Source organism: Schistocerca cancellata, chromosome 1 (genome assembly GCF_023864275.1).
Source record: "Schistocerca cancellata isolate TAMUIC-IGC-003103 chromosome 1, iqSchCanc2.1, whole genome shotgun sequence".
Lineage (NCBI taxonomy): Eukaryota > Metazoa > Arthropoda > Insecta > Orthoptera > Acrididae > Schistocerca > Schistocerca cancellata.
In genome coordinates this window covers 800558289-800580831 of record NC_064626.1, presented here as the reverse complement: position 1 = coordinate 800580831, position 22543 = coordinate 800558289, and the positions used below count along the sequence as shown (strand labels likewise).

The following is a 22543-nucleotide window of genomic DNA, read 5'->3' as shown; positions in this document are numbered from 1 at the left end:
GATTCACTTAAGTTTCCGTGCGAAAGGAACGCTGTTCTATTAAGGACAACATGATCTATAACTTACCTGTATATTGTCCACTTCATTTGTATAATGAATGAATGACTGCAGTCCTTTGTCACTATTTTATGTGTACGTTTATAGCATTATGTTTGTTTTTACCAGCATACTTACTTCTTCCCGGCGATAACTCTTCAGCCCAACAGCTAAGCTGGCCACATATGCCGCACTCGTATTTCTTTAGCAGGCGACAGTGTGGCTTTGGTAGAAAGACATTCTAGATAACTCAGGCTGAACTCTCACATCTGCAGCCGTCTCAGACTACATTCGGTGAGCAGTCCTTAAATATTTGCTTGGGCTCCTCAAGAAATTCTCAGACCAATACTGCTGAGGAATTGCTGAATGCTGTCGAATGGGGGGCATGCCTCGGATCGTTTGCGCAACTAGCTACAACTTGAGCAATGTCTTTTTCACCAGATTTGTAGAACAATAGCTACGTCACTACGAGGTTGATGTTATAGGAGCGAAAATTGTCTATCGCATGTCTGCAACAAGTTGAATAATTGATAAAAGGTCTGCAGCTGAGCATCCATTCGCAAAGTCGTGCTGCAGCCCAGGTTATTAATGGGTACCGTACGGTAAACTGCTGTTTAAAAGACGGCACGCCATGTTACTTATTCAGCGTAAATCCTTACAGGGGAGCCCAGGTAATCTGCACGTTTTCTCTGCTAGAGTCTTTGACCTTGGCGATGTTCATGCTGTATCCGTGGTAACCTACCCTTACGATGAGGGCGATAAGTAACTTCGACGTCTTGTTAAGTTTTATTTGTTATAGTGCTAGCATTGCGGTGTCGACCACATGTTAAGATTAATTTCTAGTTTCCTGATGCTATCGCGAGTAACTTATTTGTGTTCATCATTACATAGCAACTCTAGTGGTTACTTAACTTCACCTTAGAAATCACGCAAAAAGGAAATTGGAACTGTCATTCTGTCACAAATCAGTTTATAATTGGTTACCTAAAACTGACAGTTCACTGTGAAGCTATACTGAATGGAAATTATTGTTGGACGAACAATGAATATGAATTAATGTTTCCCGCCTCGCACCAAAGACTGAGTGTTATTCACCTAGTACCCTTGTCGTCAATACAGGAGTCAAGAAATTAAATTGGGCCATTTCATTATTTCATTTTCCTGTTTATAGTGTTAATGTTTCTATTCTTGCCTCCGTCCAGCTTTTATTCTTTTGTTTCTCTCGAAGCTCAGGTAAACTTGTTTGGAAACACCGTTGCCGCTGCAACACGGACGTGATTCAGATCTTCCTTTACTGCTAATGTTGCTACGTTGTCAGCAGGCGGTATCGTGTCGATCTGTTCTTAATGAACCGACAACCGCGTGTGTAAGTTGCCCTAGGCTGTGGCTCGACTCTGCTCTACCAGTCTGCATATTTTAAGCAAGTGCTGATGATAATCACCTGCTTGTAACGCCTCCGTCCGGTTTCACCCGGACTGCATTTAATGGCACGTATCTGATCGATTTATTTCGTTTCATCTCAGAAGTAATAGACACCACGGGCCGCGCCGCCGTTCTGTTTTCAGTATAATTACATTTGAAAATGCCTGCGCCCGCGCCCCACTCGGTCGGCGTCTTGCAAACGAGTTTGATTCGTATTCCGACGTAGCTCGGCTCGAAGCCAGTCCCTGTCCAACTTATTTACATCTTACGCGAAATTTCTTTGCGTTGCTTAATGAGGATTGCGGAATGAATTCGTATCAAAAGTAGCCACAGATTTTCTACTTAGCGCAAACAAATTGTCTCGTTAACACCCCTTCCCTTCCCCCCCCCCCCCCCACCCCCTCTACCGAACCCGTCTAGCTCACTTGCGGAAATCCTGCAGTTTCAGTGTAAGCGATTGATCTGTAAATGTGATCTGAAGGTGCAGAGATAAGGACAAATCCTCCTGGATTTCTAGCAAATTGCTTTCGTTCGCAGCTATCTTATCATGCCGTTCGGCTGACTTGCTGCTTTTTTTATCATGAGCTCCATTTCTGTAAACTTATGTATTTCTACTATACATATTTTCGGTTTTATTTTGTGTGATAGTGATGTGGTGTTTGCAGAGATGTTTCACAGAGTTTATCGATTAAAATAACAAAAATATACATCATACTCGATCTCTACATCAACAATGAACAGTCCAGGCTAACTACTGACTTGGAGGTCTGAGCAAAAAACAGTTCGCCCTTAGTCACATCTTTTTAGTTGATAATGTGATTAAATTCCGGAGACACCGTAGCCGTAAGTCGTTGTTTACGTAGACAATGTAGACAAATATGTCCACATTAAGTTGTATATGGCTGCAGATGACGAACTGTGAAAGAAAGCAGGCACTATAAAAAATAATACATCAGGAAAACCGCACCCTATGGTATAAAGGTATGAATACATAATTTTATGTGTTCTTGAAGAACCTGTAATTACTATTTTAAGAACTAATATTTACGTGTATACAAACAGTAAAGAACATTCTTTATGTTCAACAGCCATATAATAAAAGCCCGCTGACGATGTTGCAACTGCAGTGAAACATGTTTGGAATAAAAAAAAAATGGCTCTGAGCACTACGGGACTTAACATCGGAGGTCATCAGTCCCCTACAACTTAGAACTGCTTAAACCTAACTAACCTAAGGACATCACATACATCCATGCCCGAATGCCCGAGGCAGGATTCGAACCTGCGACCGTAGCGGTCCCGCGGTTCCAGATTGTAGCGCCCAGAACCGCTCGGCCACACCGGCCGGCCCAAAAAGAAGCCTTGACTCTTCCAGAGACGTCTTTATCACAGATTTTGTCCGAGCCTAACTTGCTGCTACTATCTCGACGCCACTGAACGAATGTGGCCTTCCCAGTTGTTTTCTCACACGCGTCATATGCGACCCTACTTTCACGCGTTCAGCTGTCAGATACGTCCTGATGGGGAAGCGCAATGTAGCGTTGCATGTTTCCATGTGACAATATGCTGCAAGAGTGCCATGATAGCAACGGACTGAGCTTCATGCCAACTCCAACTTCCTTCCCCGGGGTAATGCTGTTCCTGCGATTGTTTCTAACTTACGTGATCAGTGTGGTATTACATTTGTCTAGCCGCAAGTCTGTCGGTTATACTAGCGGTATAGCCCGTAGAACAGCAAAGTTTGCTGTCGGAAAGTATCTCGTGCCGAGCATCGACATGACTGGAGCAGGGGCAGCGGCCGGGCCGCATTCTTGCGCCAGATAATTGTGGGAGCCGTCCTCCGTTCTCCCGATGCGCCGCTGGCCCCAGCAGGAGCCGGCCTGGCTGCGTCCTCGCACTCAGTAGCGCGGCGACAATGGTGGGACGCGCTCACAATTCCCCGTGCCTCACGGTATGATTAACACAGCGCTGACAACGCACCGAGCACACCACGGCTGCATCCGCCGCTGTCTCGATCGCACGCGCCCGCTGCGTCTATGCGAACTTCCTTCCGTACATGGTGGTTCTAATTAGACTTCCGCTACTTGAGCCAGTGTAGACGTTATAGGAATTCAACGTTATAGGAATGATGTCCAGACTGTGCACTGCAGAATTTGGGTTGTTAATGGTATTAGTGTCATGACTTTCCGCTGGGTGCCGTGGTTGAACACAAGCATCAGTGTGCATTGCAGTACGGTTCTAGGCGCTACAGTCTGGAACCGCGAGACCGCTACGGTCGCAGGTTCGAATCCTGCCTCGGGCATGGATGTGTGTGATGTCCTTAGGTTAGTTAGGTTTAAGTAGTTCTAAGTTCTAGGGGACTGATGACCACAGATGTTAAGTCCCATAGTGCTCAGAGCCATTTGAACCATTTTTGCATTGCAGTGGCAAACAGTCAACATGGGTCTGGACAAGGTTGACAGGGCCTCACTTGTAAACCTGTTTTATTAAAACAACAGCCGTAGTGCTGCTGCTCTTGGCGCGTATCCGCGCATTAAAGGAATATGGAGATATCCTCTTTCCTCACCGAGGTTGACGAAATTGTTCCTGGGAGAGGCCGACGACCAGTTGCGCCACAAATTGTTCAAGGAGTTACTGTTGCCATAGCTGAAAATGCTGGACGCCGGGTGCGATCTTCAGGCCGTGCACGAGCTGTGTCGCGACAACTGAACTTTGCATCGTCCTCCGTTGCTTCGGACAGCAGTAGAGCAATGTCTGGTACGGTTCCGGGCTGTTGTGGATGCAGGTAGTCGTCTTATTGAGCAACGTTTGTAGCCTGGAACGTAAACATGGTAAGCAATTAACAAATGTTACCCTTTCGTGTTTATTCGTTATTTCTCTTCTGCATGTCCTTACAAATGTTTCATTGTCCTACGATCACTAGTTTTTCATGGAGGCCCTCTCATGTACCAAAATTTTAATTATAGGCACCCTGCAAATAGGTTAGATTACGTAGAACATTGTATGGAATGTTCAAAAATTCCGGCCGTTGTGGCTGAGCGGTTCTAGGCGCTTCAGTCTGGAACCGCGAGACCGCTACGGACGCAGGTTCGAATCCTGCCTCGGGCATGGATGTGTGTGATGTTCTTAGGTTAGTTAGGTTTAAATAGTTCTAAGTTCTAGGGGACTGATGACCTCAGATGTTAAGTCCCATAGTGCTCTGAGCCATTTGAACCATTTTTTTGTTCAAAAAATTAGTACAACCTTACAGGAAAATATCTAAATCGCGAAAGTTCCTGAAAGTAGCTTCCATTACTCGATTCGTATAGTTGAAAACGACGTTGCATTTACTTAAACATATATGTACTCCTCTGTAGAGGAATTATCGCAACACATCGTTCGATTTATTTCTGCAATTCGCGAATAGTATGAGTGTCACACTGGAAGCAGCATCCTTAAGGCATCTCGTCAAGAACAGTTCGCATGGGGATAAATAGAGAGAGCTTGAGCCCATTCGAAAACAGTGGTGACGGAAACATCAATCCAACACAGACACGGTGTAGTATTTTGCGGATGAAGCCACGTATGCTGCAGCTTATAGTGCTTATAGTGCTTATACATTTTAACATTTGCACGTGGCACTCGGTGCTCACCGTTCACTGGAAGAATGTGAATAACATTCGCCTACGTGAGACTACACACCAAACATTTAAATTTCTTACCTGCCATTGATGTGATTCGCCGTAACCCAAATGCGTCAGTTCTGACATTCACATGTCTTTGAGAAAACGCATCACATAAAACTTTCTCAGTCTCTCTTTGTTATTGCTACCGGTCTCGGTAGTAAAAAAACCGACTACCTCATATCTGCGTCAACGAAAAGAGAAAAGCAGCTATTGAAAAAATGTGGATAAATATTGTTAGGTTTATGGGTAAAAACAGGGTATTACAAAAAAGACTAATATTACCCAGCTGTCATTATACATTCTGACATGGAGAATCACATTTTAACTATGAAATCTTAATAATGGTGTATCTTTAGCACAATAGTAAATGTTCTAATACGCGAGGCTATGGAGTAACTCATTAGACATCAATAACAACTGATCGTAAAGTAGTGAGCATAAAAGTCAAATCACATATCAAACATGATCGATCATGGAAGTTATCAGTACAGAGATGTCACATAGTTGATTTTACACACTTGCATGATCGATCATTTTGATATCTATTTTGTCTATCTGCTCACTACATTACGATCAGTTTTAATTGTTATCTAATGGGTTACTGTTTACCGTATGTTAGAAGATTTACTATTGTGGCGAAGATGCGTCATTATGAAGAATTCGTAGCAAAAATGTAGTTTTCCATGTCAGTATGTATAACGAATCTGGGTCGTTAAGTAAGTGTTACTTCGTATTTACCCATTAATATAACGATGTTTGTGTATATTTTTTTCTGTGATTGCTCTTTATCGTTGATACAGACATCGAGAAGATGGTGTTTTACCGAAACCGACAGTAACAATAAAGAACCATTAACATAGCTTTGTGTCATGCGTTTCCTCAAATATATTATGGCTGATGGAAGTCAACTGAAAAAAGTACGTTCATATGTCCATAAAGATGGTACCGTGTTTCTTCAGATGAAAAGAAACCATACTGTACTTCTCCTTATAATGTTACGGATGACAACAGCCATTGATAGAAATCTACCCATTTTCTATTGTCTGCAAGTAATAAGTCATAAGCAGGTCCTAATCGTACGGATGCATCTTTAAACACCTGCGCTGAACCGTGTCGGCATTATCAACGGAGAGACTAGCTAGATAGGGGCCGCAAAGACTTGACGCTACGCACGGAACATGTAACTTGCACGTCGATCAACTTTTCTGACGTTAGCACTTTCGGTCGAACACTTTTTGCAACATCTGTTAGGAGTACATTTTCTGTCCTCTGCAACTTATCGATGTGGAGGAACTGTTTGGTGCGTTCTTACCAGACTTTTCTGCGAATGCATTCGGTGACTTAGCATAACTATCAAATTTAATGTACCGGGAACCAAAGGATTAGTTCTGCTCTTCTCTTAAGGCTGTGCGTCACCTATTTCACCACGACCATTTTTTTGTAACCGGCCGGATCCCGTTCAGATGCATATCCAGCCTACCCAATTTGAGCTTTCTGTACTTTCCTTATATCACTACAGGTGAACATTGTAATCGTTCCTCGAGCAAGGCCGTGCTCCATTACCATCCATGTCCTCAGCCAATATGGACTTTAACTCTAATGGGTTGACGGAAAATGAAATTATTCAGCTGCCCTTCTTTTATCTTGTTTCATATCTCACAGTAAGTGCAATGTGTAGGTCCTGTTTGTTCTATGAAAAATGTTGCACGAAACGTGCCATACGATGTTGACAATCTGTAGTGCAGGTGGATTATGTATTACTGCCGTTCCTGTTTTTTCAGTTGACTGGCTGCCACGGTTAACGTATTCGGCGTTTCAGCTTTAAATGACATCCCCTTTCCCGAAACAGTCGAAATCCACACTCGTATTTCCTGCCGCGCGCCTCTTCGCCCCCCCCCCCTTTCCGCCCCCCTGCCTCACGCCGATAGCCTTACCCGGTCATGTACTTTCGCGTTTTACAGAATAGTCCTTTTATGCAGGCACAGCGAGCCAATTCACTTTCTGCTGCATAACATTTAAAAATTTCTGATTGATGCTAACTACTGCTTCTATATAGATTATACACTGTAACTTCAACATTGCTAATTCTTACTCTCGTTGCTGCAAGCCTTGCTGTTTCTACACTCACATGACAAGCTGATAGCTTACTATTGCTCTTATTAGTTCACGTAATGCAACGCTATCTAGACTTACTGAGTCACCCGTGTTTTGGACACAAAACCAAAACTCAGAACAATGTTGAACGATGAAAGAAAGGCTACAAGTAATGAAACATATTCTTCTTAAATAAAAACATTTTTCTCTAGTTTTTCTTTTTCTCTTTTTTTGTTCAAATAATCATTAACAATTCTTAACCATAGTAAATATTGTTAAAGGTGAATACTTTAAGCACAATTCGAACAAAATAGTTTTTTTTTTATTTTACATGACATTGTACACTAAGTCCCTATTATATATAATTGTAATACCTCTGAGTAATTGTCTTAAAATATTTACTTCGCAATACCTTTAAGTCACAGATCTATAATTTGTTACTTATAGTGCACTGAGCGTTATTTGAACGTTTGAGGGATGAAAGATGACAGTACTTAAGTAAAATGTTTTTGTGGAACAATACGTGTTTCACCTTTGACGCAAAGGCACTTTTTTTCTTTCCATACCACAGATTTGGAGACACATCTCTTCCAAATGGATGTCTCACTTGATATTGCGGCTGTTACATTACTTCAAAGAAAACAATAGTTGTTGCTAGTATAAATTGAAGTAACTTCTGGGAACCAGAGTGCAACAAAATGTGATTGAGGATGCATCAAAAGTGCACTTGTGTGCAGTATTGTAACGTACGCTGTTGGTTTCTTAAAAGGACGCAATACAGCAGTGATTCTGCGTGCCATGGATTCCACAAGTCGTTCTTAGATTTCCGGAGGTTTGTAGCACCAAGTGTCTGCTCTCAGGTCACACAGTTCTCGTTAATTATGGGGGAGTGTTTTGTAGGCATGGAAGTGGTGTCCCAGATGTGTGCCATCTGCTTCAGATGAGGCAGATTTGGTGGACAAAACATCAGCATAAGTTCACTATAATCCTTCTTAAACTAGTGTAGCATGATTTTCGCCTTGTGATACCATAGCCATCCGAGAAACATCGTGCATAAAGATGGTTGGAAATAATATTCAGGTAATCCACAGCTGTCATAATGCCCTCAAGTACATCCTATCCTCCGTGTCTTACACTATTTTTCCACATGGTCCCCTCACCGGTTCACACATTTGTCCTATCGCAGCACTAAATTTGAGACGCCCCTGTGGTATAATTCGTCTGACTATGGAACCACCGTCGGACTGCTGTCTTGGTTTCATCGTTACTTTTGAATCCCTGTCCTGCCAGGAACTTCTTCAGCAGTTAGAAAATATGGTAATCACTAGTGGCGAGGTCTGGACTGTATGATGGGTGTCACAGAAATCTCCTAGTAAAATGCCTGGAGCTTCTCGGCAGTTCTGATTGCCACATGTGGTTTCGTATTGTCAGCCGAGTCACGTTGTCCACACCGAGAATCCCTCGGTACCTTCGCCTGATGGTAGCCCTCAGACAGGACATGGTGGAACAATAACAGTCGGCACTGATGATTACACCTTGTGGCATGAAATCCAGCAGGAGTGGTTCACAGCTATCTCAGAAGGTCGTTAACATCAGTTTCCCAAAAGATGGCGCCGAACGGCATTTCTTTGTCAAAAAACCCGTATGTCTCAAATGGTTCAAATGGCTCTAAGCACTATGGCACTTAACATCTGAGGTCATCAGTCCCCTGGACTTAGAACTACTTAAACCTAACCAACCTAAGGACATCACACACATCCATGCCCGAGGTGGTATTCGAACCCGCGACCGTAGCAGCCGCGTGGTTCCGGACTGAAGCGCCTAGAAGCGCTCAGCCACAACGGCCGGCCCCATATGTTTCCACACCATGCTCTGCTGCTTGGATTCCAGCGGGAAATGCAGCATCAACGTTTCATCGCCAGTAACAATGCGGACCAGGAAACCTTCACCCTCCTTGGAGTACCGTTCCAGATGATTCAGTGAAAACATCATTCGCTTGCCTTTGATCATGTCATCCAACTGCTTACGATGTCGTAAGCACTCCCACACGATATGCCAAGCTCTCGGAAATGGCCGTGATGTGCACACGCTGATCTGCTTTCACCATTGCATCCACGCGCGCCATGTTGCCGTCAGTCAGCAACGAACGCGGTCTCCCCGACCGCTCATTGTCATGCAAGACTTCAAGGCCTTTGTCGAACTCACACCACCACTTCACAGTTCTTAAAGCGAGACAGTTTTCCCCATATGTGAACTGCATTTCCCTGTAGATTTCTATCGGCTTTCCTCCCTGCTCCATAGAAAACAAATAACACTTCGTTGCTCAAACGCCATGGACGTGTGAAGCACAACCGCCATCATCTTTAACAACTGACAGCAGCGCCGTGTGGCGGGGCTACCAGTAGATAAGGCCGCCACGAACCAAGAAAAATGTTGACTTAGCATTTACAGCCTTAATTTGGCATAAAACAGGGGGCAAAGACTTTCTGATTTGCCCTCGTATCACCGCAGGTTCCATGGAAACACAGGTGAATGTCCCGCGGAGTACAAAACTGCGCCCATTGGCCTCCGTCAATCGCGCGGGGCTTATTTCCAGCAGCCGTTTGCCTGGATGCCGACGTATCTGGACACAACCATCGACCTGGAGTAAGGAGAAACGTGACTCTCACGACTACGCGACACATTCCGGTCTAATCTTGAGGTCCAGTGCCTACTCCAATCGTAATTGAAATTGTCATTGGGTCAACACGGAAACGCGTAGAAGTCGTTCGCTGCGGAGTGCGCTGAACGGTGTGCTCCGGAACGCTAGCTCTGTATACTATCGCCAGATATGCCACACAGATTGTCGTCAATCCTGTTTCACGGAGCAGCCGAGCCTCCAACCTCCACGTTCTGCGATGAGTCGTGGACATCCAATTCCTTGTCGCCTACTCGAGGTTTGACAGCGCTGCTACCTACTTTTACAGATGGTCACGACAATAGCACGCGAAGAGCCGATCACTATCGCACTTTTTGCGAGATTCTCGTGTCCAGGCGTCGAGCCATAATAATTTACCCTATTTCCAAGTCGGTAATGCCAGTAGATATTCCTATTTGCGAGCTGTAACGTCTCTAGAATGACACCCCGTTCGTCCCTGCTCCGCTGCTATACTTTTCTTACTATACCTCTTACTTTCAAGCCACCAGGCAGCATTCAGTTTCGCGCTGGGCAGTGGTTAAAAGGTTTTGGCTCAACAGTGTATGTAACTCGTAGAAGCTGGAACATACACAAATCGTTCATGAACCAGTATTTTTGTTGTTTATTGAAGTAATTATTCCGAAAACTAGTTTGACGCAGATCTTTTCGCCAGTTTCATAACTACCGCAACCAGCATCCACTTCATTGTACTCACTGTAGTCAAGCTTTGCCACCCCTCCCCCCTCTTCAATTAAATACTCCCCATTCTCTCCTACATAACCCAGATTAAATACTCCTTGTACAATCCACACCCTTTAGCCAATTTGTGACACAAAGCTCTTTTCTCCGCATTTCGATTCAGTGCCTCTTCATTGTTACTCGAATCAGTAGATAGATCCATATAAGAAGGGCGTGCAATAAGTAATGCAACACGTTTCTTCCTCGGCCAATTTCGCTTGAAAACGCGGAACTTGTTGTGGATCGTGGAATGTTCCCGCTTCAGTCTCCAATGTTTCATGAAGTTCTGGTAGGTGGTGGCGCTATACGTAGCCTTCAAAATGGCGTCTGTAACGGAGGTTCGTTCCAAGTAGAGAGCTGTCCTTGAGTTTCTTTAAGAGGAAAAATAGAGTATCGCAAATATTCAGAGGCGCTTGCTGAATGTTTACGGAGACCTGGCAGTCAACAAAATCACGGTGAGTCATTCGGCGATGTGTCTGTCATCAACACAACAAGGTTGCGCAAACCTGCCCGATCTCTAGTCTGCTGTCCGGCCGACTCCTGCACTGTTGAAACGTCCGGTCACTTTCATTCGAGGTGAGCGACTGATGACAATCAAACGTAACGCTGCATAACTGGACGTCTCTGTTGATAGTGCTGTTCACTCGTCCACCAGTTGGGGTACTCAAAAGTACGTGCCCGCTGGGTTCCTAGAAGCCCAACAGAAGACCATAAAAAACAATGATGGATAATCTGTGCAGAACTGCTTGCGCGTTACGAGGCTCATCGTGAAAAATTTTTGACGAACGTTATCACAGGCGGTAAACATGGATTCATCACTGCGAATAGGAAAAACATAGTCAATCCATGGAGTGACACCACACCATCTCTCCTCTGAAGAAACTATTCAAAGTCGCCCCCTCAGCCGATGAAGTCATGGAGACTGTCTTGTGGGACTCTGAAGGAGTTGCTATGCTTGATATCCTGCTCCTGAACTATCAACTGTGAAGTGTTTGTGCTACCCTCAGGACATTGAAGAAACGACTTCAGCGTGTTCGTCGCCACAAACGAACTTCTCCTTCTCCAGAACGGACTGTTCTTCCTCATCCACTCTACTGCCCGGATTTCGCACCTTTCAACTTCCGTCTGTTTGGCCCAACAGAGGACACGCTCTGCGGCAAGCAGTACGTGGATGATAGGGACGTTATTGATTCAGTAAGACGTTGACTCCGAGTTCTACAATGCGGGCATAGAGGCCCTCTCAGCAAGGTTCGGTAGGGCCGTCACAATGAACGGAGATTATGTTGAAAAATAGGATTTTGTGGCCAAAAGAGTGGGGAATAATATGGTGTATTGGAATGCCGAATAAAACCAATCTGCTTTCAGAAAAAAGTGTTGAACTACTTCCTGAATGCACCTCGTAGTTACGTGATCATCTAAGTCGGCATAGTTACTTTGCACTATTGGTTTCCAAGCGCTACCTCCTCGTAGAATATTTTCAGAAGTACTTAAGTCAAGCATACAGGACTTATTCGGACTGTCAGTTATTCGTATTGTTTGCCTGCGAGCCAACCTACTGCTCCAGTGACAACCTCTTATGAAGGTCGCCAGCGCCATACGCCATATCTACCTGCCCGTACTATTTCAGTGTCGCTGCTTCCTGGTGATAAACTTTCTGCCTATTGGGCTCGCTACCGCTCTTTGCACGCTAACCTCTCACGGGCTGTCGCTGTGAGAATGGTATGTTTACCTCTTATAAAAAATTGCCTCGTAAAAATTTGCCTCTGTGCTGGTTAATGAATTAATACTACACGGGTTAAGCCACTTAAGTCGTAACTCCACTTTAATTTTTATGAATGGTAAGCAAATTGTATTGCACGTTTAATCGTTTCAACTCTTCTATCAACTGGGCTAATGAAGCAAGTACTTTACAAGGCAATATATCTCTTTAACACCATTCGAAAGCTCTTGAAAAGACGAGTACACTGACATACATACGCATCTACTTCTATATCATACTCCGCGAGTCACCTAATGATGTGCGGCGGAGGGTACTTTTTGTACCACTAACTGAGCCCTCCAACCCTCATCCGTTCGCGAATAGCGCTTGAGGAGAATGATCATCGGTAAGCCTCTGGCTCTAATTTCTCGAATTTTATCCTCATGGTCATTACGCGAGACGTATATGGGGGAAAGTAATACGTTGTCCGACTCTTCCCGGAAAGTGCTCTCTCGGAATTTCAGTAGTAAATCTTTCCGTGATGTACAACGTCCCATTTGTAAAGTCTTCCAATGACGTTTGCTGAGCGCTCTCGTGCCGACTAAACGATCCCGTGACGAAACGTGCCGCTCCACGTTGGATCTTCTCTATCTCTTTTGTCAGACCTATCTGGCAGCGATCCCAAATAGAACCATATAAGCCACTTCCTTCGTGGATGAGATACATTTTCGTAAGGTTTGTTAATGTCGGAGCTGAAAAGTTTCGCAGAAGTATCCGAGAAATATACCAAAAATTGAAATGTAAGTCTGGCGGAATCGACTACTGCAAGCCTACGTTATTATATGCTATAAGAAAATAAGGCCCAGGCTATCCAGGCAAAAGACTGGCCCTTCTTTATACGACATAGATACTGCGTCATTATCCATTTTTTTAAATGGAACTATATGCTAATTTCTGGCGCACCAGAACGAACGTGGAAAAATCATCTAAAATGAGTGTACGTACTCATGCTTAAGTGAATAGCTTTTGTGAATGAAAGTAAAACAATGGAGGCCCAACTGGCGGTGTTTACACCACAATAGCAGTTTCCGACCGTCTTGCCTTTAAATTTAGCACATTTAGCGGATATTTTTGTAAAGAATTTCAACGGCAACATTAACAAGCCTGGGGCATACTCATGTTTTCAAGCGCTTTCGAATGCTCTTAAAAGATGTATACAGTTACGTTTAAAAATACCATACGTGCTTCAGTATCTCGGTTGATATAAGGGATAAATCGGCTAAACATCCAACAAAGGTATGTAGTTCACTGTGTTTTGTAATTTTCCGCAAACCTTATTTCATTACTTCTAATTGTTCACGAAAGAAAAGGCGAATTACGCCTTGCGTGACTCACCGTGTATATTATGAAGGTTAAAGCGTGCGTATAAATTGTTTTTCCCATTGTATCACTTTTTGAAACATGTGAATTTCAAAACCGGTTCAACATACCCCAGACAGTCACTCTCTCCGAGACTGTCATAGCTTCGACGCATTAATATACTCGAAGTTATATGAGAAATGGAGTTTTGAGATGAAAGATAAAACCGTTCTTTTCTACGCACGCAACGACGTCAAATAACATTTAAAACTCGATGAAACGTATAAGTTCGTACATAGTGGTTTCTGGAAATAGCACGCAGTTCCCAAATGGCTCAAATGGCTCTGAGCACTATGCGACTCAACTTCTGAGGTCATCAGTCGCCTAGAACTTAGAACTAATTAAACCTAACTAACCTAAGGACATCACACACATCCATGCCCGAGGCAGGATTCGAACCTGCGACCGTAGCGGTCACGCGGTTCCAGACTGAAGCGCCTTTAACCGCACGGCCACACCGGCCGGCCACGCAGTTCCCAGCCGGCCACTGTGACCGAGCGGTTCGAGACGCTTCAGTCCGGAACCGCACTGCTGCTACGTCCGCTGGTTCGAATTCTGCCTCGGGCATGGATGTGTGTGATGTCCTTAGGTTAGTTAGGTTTAAGTAGTTCTAGGTCTAGGGGACTGATGACCTCAGATGTTAAATCCCATAGTACTCAGAGCCATTTGAACCATTTTTTCGCAGTTCCCAACGAGAGGCATAGCAATGTCATAATGTCACTATACTTTACTGAGTTAGGAATGACTAAAATAAAATGATTAGGAAGATCTGCTTCAGTGTAATGTAGTGACAAACAAATGAAGGCTGAATCGCCGTCACAAGACAGTCTTTCTGTTTTGAACGGGTGGAGCGTTGTCGACCGCAGCGCCTTTTTCTGTCTGTTTACATATCTCTGTATTTGAATACGATTGCCTATACCATTTTCTTTGGCGCTTCAGTGTAGCTATGTCACAGAACGTAAAAGTTATTTAATACTTGATTTCAGCACAGCTCCACTGAACTAATGCGATCGGTGTTACACACCACATAATGTTGTTGTGAAGTCGGTCCGACCTGTAGCTCTCCACGCCACTCACATTGTTATCCCATACAGAACAGCTGCCTGTTCTCGGGGAAATTCTATTTCATGGCTGACTTACGCGTAGCTTCATTGTAGCAGTACGATCTGTGTAAGTGAGCCTTGACTAGAGGCTTTCTTGAACGATACTTGACTACAATAACCTAAGAAGCATTAGATGCACTGAAAATATTTACATGAAATATTTGTTATGAACTTTTCAATGAACTATAAATATTCACATATTGAGAAGCACCTGACATAGGGCCCATGAAAGAATTACGAGCATATCTGTTCTTTTGTAAATGTGCTTCACGTATTTTGTGTTGGTCCACATTCCCAAGGATCTTCTCACTGGGATTCTACGGGACGAACTATGTATCTAATCTAATTTTAGTTAATCCGTTCTGTTTTACGGGAGTGTCTGTCCAGTGATTGTCACAGATTTAAAATTCTTTGTCCTGCTGATTACATCACCAGTCTCCATCCCTTGTGTACTAGTTTGTTCCGCAGTAAAATATGCTCGGAAACGTTAGAAATGTTCTGAATCACACCGTATCCTTAACGAAGCATTTACTCGCTCGGAACCGGTCTGTTTCCCTGAGATTTTGATTGGGGGGGGGGGGGGGGGGCGCCCTGGAGATAACAGTGGAACAAGGCAGCCGTTTTTTACCGGCTAGTCGGCGAAGCCCGGGAAGCTATTGGATAGAATGTGTCGTGTTAGCACGTAAAAGCCTTTCCGTGTCACTGTCCGGTAACAGGATTCTTGACGTATCGGTCCACTATTTTTTATAAAACTTGTGAAAGAAATCTTGTTGCTATTCTGCCTGTTGTCTCCCAGATATTTCTGTCGGCGAGTGTTTCGATGACGCCTTCATCGACCCTCGTATAATGAATGACCTGTGGCATCCGTGGCAGCAGAGGGTGCTGTGGCGCCACAGGCAGACTTTAATCTCATTATTATGTTTATCTCAAACTACACACATCACGTTTTTCTAGGACTCGTGTAAAACATCCCGTTTCCACAGAGAACTGCTCTTTGTCTGAAAACGATGTAGCGTCTAAATGTATGTGTTATTTTGGTTATCGTCAACTGCGATATTTTATGAAGCCAGTATATCTTTTCTCGCATTAGTGTGTAGTTCATTTCGCAACCGCTACATCTGGCTTCGTGGACCACCTCTTGCAATCACGGTGCAATGTTTACAATATGTTAGCCAATAAATGCGCCGATCGCACTTCAGTCTTCAGTCTACGAAGAAAATTCTTCTAAAACTTTTATCGCATTACAGCAGTCTGATATAGGCTACAAGATACAAGCAAAAGATAATGTTACATAACTACTGCAAATACTGTCAACGGTTATTTGGTAATTAGAGCTACAGCCACGAAGAATTCCTTTCCGTATTCATTGTTTGAAATAAGGACTATGATACGATTTAACAAATAATTTGTCTTTCTTTTGATACAGGAACACATGAATCAAGCTATTTGTACTTGTTTCTGTAACTATTCCCATTATTTTCAAATTCATACACTTATTATTTTCAAATTCATACAGTTGTTATGGTTCTAGTTTCAGTTTTCTAGCCAGCCGAGATGGCCGAGCGGTGCTAGGCGCTAGAGTCTGGAATCGCGCGACCGCTACGGTCGCAGGTTCGAATCCTGCCTCGGGCATGGATGTGTGTGATGTCCTTAGGTTAGTTAGGTTTAAGTAGTTTTAAGTTCTAGGGGACTGATGACCTTAGAAGTTAAGTCCCATAGTGCTCAGAGTCATTTGAACCATTTTTTTTCACTTTTCTAGTTATTTTCGCTCAAAAATTTCGACATACATTAAACAAAAATGGTTCAAATGGCTCTGATCACTATGGGGCTTAGCGTCTGAGGTCATCAGTCCCCTAGAAGGTGGAACTACTTAAACCTAAGTAACCTAAGGACATCACACACATCCATGCCCGAGGCAGGATTCGAACCTGCGACTGTAGCGGTCGCGCTGTTCCATACTGAAGCGCATGGAACCGCTCGGCCACACCGGCTGGTCACGTATTAGACAAAGCGGAAGATATTTACATAGCAATTCGTAACGTTTCAGTTATGAAACGGCATAAAAATCAGTTCTGATGGGACGTTTGGCGACAAAAACGTTGTCTGTTGTTTGACATGTGCAGTACTACTGCTATTGGAGTACGCAGAAAATCTCGTGCGTGAAGTGCCAGTGATACTATTGCGTGAATTTAATCGTTGTCCTACAGCGCAGCGCACAGATTCAGTCACACAAAAATACGCTTTCTTTAACTGCAGTACAGTCGTTTTCTGCTGTCATGACTAAAACATGTATTACAGTAGACGGTGTTTCAGAAGGAATAGTAAATAGTTTAGGAGGTGATAGCAAGGACTAATTGGTATAATACATTCCATAAAACATATGCCCTTTTTTTATTGGTTACAGAGAAGCGGGTTACACAGATGTGTTTTCATTTCGTACGTTAGTACTCTAAGTGCTATGGGTTTATTCATCCATTACCGCCGGTATTGTCACGTTCTCGCCCGATTAGAGAAGTTAACCGACGGGTCCGGTTAGAACTAGGAAGGGTGACTAACTGCGAACATCGAGCGCCATTGGCTCAGGACAGGCATGTCGCCATAGTGGCGTACAACTGAAGGACTTGCCCGGGACAGCCCTACGACATTATTAATATTTAACGATTGTATTTTTGTTTTTAAGTTCAAGATGTGAAGCTGTCCTTGAGTTTACGTAATTGTAATTCTAACTGCGATTCTGATTTGTTGGCTAATTCTACTATATCGTTTAAGCATGCTTCACGTATTTACCAATGCTGAGTACGGAATGCCAACATGGTATGTTTTTACGGCTGTTTAATGGAAACGCTGCTGCCTGGAGAGAATACGGTAGTCCATTTCATAACCGCAAAATACTAGATTCGAGAGTGTTTACTCTTGTTTTCATGTGTGAATTAATGCAGTGATTCAGAAAGTGCACCTGGACAGTGTGGGATGAAGCAGAAGACTTTATTCAGTTGCTAGGGAGTAGTCCTTTAAGAATCTCAGTCGGAATTTCTACAGGTATTGGTGCCCAAAATACAAGAACAAAGCAGACATTACATGCGCACGGCCTCTATAATTATCGTTCACTGCATCACATCCGAGAAGGAGATGAAAAAGTAAAGGGAAGGAAGTAATCCCTTTAAGTTTACTCATGCAGTCGTGCAAGCATCAATAACAGTCGTAATTCACATCGGTAGTCCAACGAAAACCTACACGCCCCTGCCGAGACACATTTTCAAGAACGCTTCTCTTTATATGTGGGGTGCGGTATGATAGACAATCACTTGTTTGGTAATATTGTGTTACCGCACCGTCTTACAAGACCAGACACTTATTCTTGAAAAGAAGCTTCCATCTTTATTGGAAGAGGTTGCTTTGGCTACAAGGGCTGCTATATCCTTCCAGCATCACGGAGGCCACGCATATTCGGCCGCGCGGGATTAGCCGAGCGGTCTGGGGCGTTGCAGTCATGGACTCTGCGGCTGGTCCCGGCGGAGGCTCGAGTCCTCCCTCGGGCATGGGTGTGTGTGTGTGTTTGTCCTTTGGATAATTTAGGTTAAGTAGTGTGTAAGCTTGGGGACTGATGACCTTAGCAGTTAAGTCTCATAAGATTTCATACACTCGCCACGCATATTCTTGTCGTCAGGAGACATTTAACTCTGACATTCCCTGGAAGATGGATCGTCAAAATACTCGCTTTTCTTGGCCACCAAGTACCCAGACCTTTTCCCATGTAGATTTTTGCCTATGGCGATGGATGAAATTCGACGTCTACAAAGAAAAAGCAAACATAAGAAACGAACTGATCTATCGCGCTATGAATAGTGGTGTTCTTAAAAAAGAACGCCAGGTCGATCTCAGAAGAACTACAAGTGGTTTTGTCAAGAGAATTCGAAAAAGCATTGAAGCCGGAGGTGGAATATATGAAAACCAATTTCGGACTTAATAATTGCCTTTACTTAAGGCATTCTGCGAGTGTTTGTTGCGGTTTCATTCTATCGGTTGTGTCTTTGTATTCATTAAAACCAAGACACGTGTTATATAGAATGCTTTATTCTATTTGATATTCTTACTTAAACACCACGTACATCGGCTGTTTTCTTATCTCCGTCTCTAGTGACACAGTACCGCAGCAACCCGAAGCAATGGTTAGACCGATAAGAAAATAAAAAAGGAACCAACTTACCCTGTGGTTCAGAGTCCACGATAAACTATAGGTCTCCTGTAACATTGTGTTTAAGTGTAAACTGATTTTAAAGGTAGTTCGGATTACATGTGATTTGGGAAGCAAATTGTATGTGGCCTTGTTTGAGGAACAGATCTGCCATTACACTGCAGTAGATTAGAAAACCATGGAGAACATAAATCTAGATGGCCAACCAGGGATGTGAACCACTCCCCCACAGAATACGACTCCTGTGTTAGCCACTGCCCGAGGTCTACCACAGTCTTTTTTTGTGAGGGGGGGCTTCTTGGAAATAAGACGAAATATTAATACGGAAAGCTGCTTTATTTCTGACGTGAAATCCGAGATCTGTCACATCCTTTGCATTTAATTTTTGTAGCTCAGTCAAGAAAGTGTCGACATTGAGTTGTTACTACGGACATACTTAATACGTCAGGAAGGTTACTAATAACGCCGTTTCACGACAGGAAATGTCAGACTACTCTCTGAGAAACAGCTACGTAATACGAGTGAAGTGGAAGACGAATAAGTGCACGGTCACGACTTTATGCTTGCTAAGGGAAGAACTGCTGCACCTTCTCCCAGAAGCCTTTAATGCACAAAAACTGTTTTTGATTCTTTCTTTGCTGCAGTAAACTACACGAACACGTGCCCGAACGACATAAAGCAACATAGTTCCTTATATCGTTTATGTTGCCTTCGTCGAAAACGCCTCCGATGACAGTTGCTTCTGTCTGTGGAGGTTAAAGAATTCTACTTATGCAGAAACATTCGTTATTATAATAACGAAGTTGCTTGAAGATAGTGCCTGCATCAGCATATTCTTCTGTCAGTGAGCGGCAAGAATAATGTAGCGAATTTTCGTATGCCCACTATGTACGGATCGCAATGCATTATCCCTGTCACTGCATTATCTCTGGCCCGCAGAAGCAGCTAGGCCTAGCAAGACAGTCTCGCTTTCGTAAAAACAATAAGTTTCTGTCGGATTTCGGAGACGAAGATGTTGTTAATAGATATATTGTCTGACAAAAAAGGGAAACAATCCAGAAGGCACGTACACACCACCGAAGAATATGTAAATGATTCCAGTTGAAATTCCCTGTGACAGGCAGAACGACCACTAGAGTGTATTTGTGTCGTTAGTGCTTAGTGTTGTTACCAGACCTGGTAGAACACATAAGGGACATGAACAGCGTCAGATGTTAAATGATCGCTGTGAAGAACACAGAGAGGCCACATATTGGCGTGAGGCAGCGATAAAAGCACGTGGCAGAGTTTGAAAGCGGCGTCATTGTGGGTCTGTCTGTCTGGATGGTCGAATCGTGTAATATTAGATTTTTGTGGTATCCATATGAGACAGGCAGCCGATGTTGAACGGGGTGGGAACTTGAGGGCAGGCATACGCGTCTGACCACCACAAGGATGGATTGCCCTAATGTGCACAAAGCACACAGTAACTACTTCACATTTGCACGTGCCGTTCGAGACACAAGTAACGGACACGTTACGATATGGCAGTTTCTGTATTATTCCGATTTACGATGCAAAGTTCATTTGGAAATGCATGCATGTCCAAATGAACTTTGCATCGTAAATCGAAATAACATAGGCACTGCAATATCGTACTTATCCGCCGACACGGGGCAAGCGACTTTCAATAAAATGTCTCTCCTGTATGGGAATTTACGTAGTGGATTGACGAGTACAGATTGTAGACGAATGGCTGGCGACGCATCTAAGTTTGGGTCTGGAGGTGAGTCGTGCACGAATAGCCAAATGGTAAGGCGACCGTTGGCGATAAGCAGAAAATTCGGGTTCGGGTTCGAGTCCTAGTCCGGCACAAATCTCCATTGTCGTTATTCCATTCTACAACTGATGGTTGTCAATATGCGCTATAGCTAATACATTTAATGTACAAGTAATGGACTCCCTACAACATGCGTCTCCAGTAGCCCTATCCCATATTCTTTAAAGACTCGAACTTCCATGTACAAAAAGCTTCCAGAGCCTGATTACTTTACGAATGAGTTGTTGCGTTAAACGTTAAACAAGGTCCACTTTAAGGAAGGCTAGTATTTTACGTAGCATATCAATTGAACCATATGTCGTACAATGATATTTGCGAACATAGATAGTTAACAAATTAAAACGCCAGCCTGATGCTGAAGTTTTACTAGTGAATAGCGAAAATGTCATAGGCGACAAAATTTTTTACTTTCATTATTTTGTGGAAGTGCAAACAAGAAAAAGTTTTAAAAAGGTTGGAAATTATGTTTAAAGTTTGTTGGGAGTCGCAAAGTGCTCTCATATTCAACTACGTGATGACTATAGACTGGGAAACTGCCTTAAGACAAGTACAGAGTTTCTAACTTTAGTACTTATTATGTTAAACCTGCAACTATAGGCTGTACCTCTGAATGAGCCGAGTTTGAAAGCATTTTAAATTTCTAAATTCGGTCAATAATTATATGAAATACTGAAAATCAGTTTCTTCCTTCCACTGGAAACGGGTAGATGTGAACGTGTACTGTGCATCGGGTTAGCCTTCTATTGACACAACGTACGTGTTAATAAAAATCCTTACTGGCGCATTAAGATATTTTATACAATAGTTAAATTGCCGGAATCTGGCAATATCTGGATTGAACCTACCTGCGTGAGCATGACAATATCCTTGTCCACATTTTTCAACATGGCGCTACGAAATCAGGTGGGTTTGATGGATGTGGATCCGAATCACACCGAGCAATTTTGGATATCTACACGTTCATCATGTACGAAACGGGTACCCTGCTCATCGCGGTTAAAGAAAAATGGATATAAATTCCGTTTTCTGACTCTAGTGGCAAGGCCGCTCCGAAGACTAAACGCTGCTGTAGGTGTAAATAACTCCGGGGTTGGTGTACGTGAACAATGTAACTGCGGACACTTTTCGTCATTTAGTACGCGCGGGAGATGATGAGGGGACAATGAGACTCTGAGCAACATTCAGATACGAGCTGGAGATCAAACTCTACGTGCTAGAAATTAGTGAAGTTAGTGGACGCCAGCTGCCTATTACTTCGCTGAAAGGCGGTACTCCTCAAAATAAGATTATGATGACGATGACTGAAAGTTAGCCAAAAGAAAAAAATGGTAGAAACATTATCTAAGAAACTTTCTTTGAATGGTAACAACGTGAAGAGTAATCAATAGGCTCCATTACTCACACAGGACTTTCAGTTCAGTAAATCTGATGGAAAATGTGGTTTCTGTTTTTAAAGAATCTAAAACAGCTGTGCTAGACTAGGAAAGGAACTAATATACGTTTAATTTGCTGCCAGTTGTAATTCTAAGATTCACAGAATATTTATTCTCTTCACATAGTATTCGCTGTACTGTTCACATATCTTAATTAATTAGGCGTACTTGAGACCTGAATAGCATTAAAACTGTTCATTACCCGACATGGCACAATAGGATTTCGACCGAAGACCTGGTCAA

General features: G+C 43.3%; 1 pseudogene; it reads right to left on the bottom strand.

The window, feature by feature from the left end:
* The window catches only part of LOC126104411 (uncharacterized), a 197027-nt pseudogene extending 187449 nt beyond the window's left edge, over positions 1-9578 (bottom strand).
* Between the last annotated feature and the right edge of the window lie 12965 nt (positions 9579-22543).